The following is a 3809-nucleotide window of genomic DNA, read 5'->3' as shown; positions in this document are numbered from 1 at the left end:
GCTGATTGAAAAATTTGGGAAACAATTAAAGTGAACTGGTCCATTAAAAAGGCTTGATTAGATGAAACCAATGGTACTGTCAGTGAAGTTGGTAAACCTTGCGTCTCTTAAGCATAAGAGAATGGAGGCATTAAGGCCAAGCCTTGTTAAAGGCTTAATACCAATTTGAACTAAGCCGATATGAAGGAATGGTGGTCATCCTTCTGATATTTTTTAATTGAATCTGGACTGAGAAGTTGGCAAGTTTCATGTTGTTTACTTAAGGCGTATACTTGTTCTATTGATTTAATGTGGTGTTCTCCTTTAAAGGCTGCAAGATTCCATTTCTTTTTATAAATTTCACTGGTAGGTACTCTAGGTATGTTCCCATCATTAGGGTCAATATTATCATTTGACTGGTATTCAATATGTTCTTCATTAACAATGTCTGGGATCTTATTCAAGGAGAAACTAGACCCACGAGAGGAGACTGAATTGGATCTGAAAAATCTGCTCATTGTGCTAGATGAAAGGGATCTGGTACTAGACTTAAAATGATAGAAAATTGACTTTAGGATACTTAGACCTAAGAGTAACACTCTTCTCTACTCCGCTCATGTCGCATCTGCTCATGCCTCACTCGGGACTTATTATTTGGACCTGGAAAACTTACTATTTGGTTGGAGAAGAATGAACCCAGAACCCCAGTAAATAGAAGTAAATTCCTAAAGTTTTAATATTAGAAACATAAATACAAACAAGTAGCACAATAAATAGAGAATTTAAAGATTCAACTCAAGAACCACTCTAGGAGACTATGCCTGCCAATCGGGGATTGAGAAGTGTTAATAAACAATAGATCCACTTAGGATCCACTCTTAAGAGGCAGAGCCTCCACCTGGGGACTAAGAGGTTTAATAAGCAAAAATTAATTACTTACAACTCTTACGGCTCTGATACCAGAGACCACGGAAGCATGTATTATATATATATATATATATATATATGTATATAAGGTTTTTCACATAAGGAGGTCATTATCTTAGCTTAAGGTACGGATTTTCATTTTTGACCAACTTTTCGATCGAGTTTTCACATCTCCACCATCCAATATCTAGGTTATAACGTATAGATCATCTCCACAAAATGTCAGCCGATTTCATGATCATTAAGGTATCGAAATAATCAATACCAATGGACGTATTGAATTTGCCGAACCTGAACCGTTCATATTGTGAGTAGAAAATCAAAGTTATGAGTACCTTAACGGTTATGGAATCGGCTGAAATTTTGTGGAGATGATCTATACGTTATTACCTAGATATTTGACGGTGGATATGTGAAAACGCGGTCAACAAGTTTGTTAAAAATGAAAATCCGTACCTTAAGCTAAAATAAGGACCTTCTTACCTGAAAAGCCCCATATACTTTTCTTAGTTCTTTTTCTTGCTATAATAGTACGATTGATCTTCTGCTAATTTTGACCCTTCACTTCGTCATTTTGTTATTGGAATCTCTTGTATGGTCAGGTAAACTAGGTCGCATCTGTCTCTATTCACTTGTTTTCATTGTACTGTATGTATAGAGAAGAACAATTTGATAAACGTCTAAACAACCGAAAAAAAAAAACTATGACCATTGACTATTGTGTATGTATATCTAGCTATATGTATCACAATATCAAAGTGGACCGGGAAATTCCAACATATGCATGCCCGAAACCGTCATCTATAACAAACCAGATGACCTGTATTCAAATTCCAGGTCGGCAAGAATTAGTACGAGTCCAAATCTTGTTAAGCCGATCCCTATGGATTGTTGTCGTTGCAGTTCTTAGCTGGAGCTCAGTGTTATTTGCTCTGTTTTGAGTCTGTATATTTTTTTCTCTCCGGCTCTGATGCTGTGATTAGGTGGGACTGAGGTTGGTTGTTAAAGTTTAGATTTGTTTTCGTCTTTTTTAGTTTTAGTTTTAGTTTAGATTGTGTTTTGAGTCATTTATATGTTAATTTTTTTTAAAATTAATTCCAAGGGTCATTGATTTATTGTATATATGCACTTGCACGCAGTCACCTATTAAAACTATTCTTATCAAATTTCAAAGATTTTTTTGATACTCCCAATGCCAGTGAAGTTTTGTTTGGAACTCATGGGACTGATGGGAGGAACCAATAATCATGAGTTGAGCTACACATTAATTCAAATAGTGTCGACTCTATGTTATCTCGAGCAGCCTTGATTTAACCGGTAAATGAGCTGCAGAGCCAATTTGTGTGATTGAAGTTTGGCAAAACAAAAATTATCAACATGCACGTACGTTCTTGTTCAAGTAATTTATATTCTTTGTCGAGCTTTACTTTTGTTAGTTATTGCAACAAAAAGATGCCAAAAAAGACACCGTATGTATGTGAATTTGATACGAAAGCAATATGATTTATACTTTTATAGCTTCATTCACCCTATCGCAATTACAGTTAATTGGAGTAGGACACTGCTAGGGCGCTATAATATGATAACAAATTCGGCACCACAATCATATATGACATGCCACATAACATTGTCACGTCAGTAATTAATATAGTTATAAAATGTCATTTTTAATTAAAAAGACAATCATATCCTTTTTAAATATTTATTCATTATGATTATTAAATTAGAAATATTTTGTTTGATAAAAAATGAAATATTTTTTTGGACATTTAGTGTAATACCCTGAAAATTCATATCTAATTTCCAATGAGTTCCCCGATAATATTAAGTTGGTCATTGTCCAATTTTATTTCACGAGTATGAAAAAGAAATGGTTCGAAAGATTAATTGTTCGGTAACGTTCAATTTGACGAGTCTATGAGTTTCGTAGAAAACTTCTTTCATGAAAGTCGTATAGTTCGTCAATAAGAATTTGTGGACACGGGGCACATTTAAATCAGAGTTCGTATGAAGAAGTTACAAATCATAAGGTATTTTGGACATTTTTGGGAAATAGTACAAATAGGGGAATTAAAGAGAAAAATGAGGAGAAAAATCAAAAATTCAGATCGGTACTGTTCATGGGTACTGTTCACCTAGAAAAAAAATCTAAAATTCTCTCTCCGAGCGGCCGACATTGGGCCGCCGGATCTCCACCGTCCAGCCACCATAGAGCTGTGCACCGGTCACGTTTGAAAGGTTACTGCTTTCCCTATCGATTGGTGTCAGCCCCACCCGCCATCTCGCCGCCGTTTGGGAGCGGTGAAGTCCGGAAGTTCCCCCGAAAATACATATTTCGCCGAACTTCAACTCGTCGCATCTCCCTCCTCCTGCAACCAATCGGTAAGATTTTTGTCCCATTTTGAAGGTCTCATTCCATACTACAAACTCTCCAAAAGATTTAACCTAAATCATTATGTGCTAGGAGAATCGAAGAAAAGAAATCATAGGTTTTAAATTGAAGCTTTTCGGTTTTTGTTAAATTGTAGTGTTTAGGCTCAGAATTAGACTTTGTGGTAAACTAGAAAGTTGTTCGGAATGTCATTTAGATTGTGGTGGTGAAATTTGGTGGTCATTGGTGGTGGTCGGCAAACAGTGGAGCCGCATGAACAGTACTGTGAACAATGTTCATGAACAGTAATTGTAAAAACCGTGTTCATATATAGTGTATGCGAACAGTGTTCTGTGAAACAATAAACCCGAACATTGTTTTGGTAAACAGTGAAATATGAACAATATTTTATGAACATCATTTAACTATACTGAAATCGTCACTTGATATTTTACGTATCGTTTTCTAAGCAGTTTATCATGCTATTAGGTGACTGACGAAACGAGTGAGGGAATCGCTTTCAGTGTCGTGG

Source organism: Argentina anserina, chromosome 2 (genome assembly GCF_933775445.1).
Source record: "Argentina anserina chromosome 2, drPotAnse1.1, whole genome shotgun sequence".
NCBI lineage: Eukaryota > Viridiplantae > Streptophyta > Magnoliopsida > Rosales > Rosaceae > Argentina > Argentina anserina.
Note: the sequence above shows the minus strand (reverse complement) of the source record.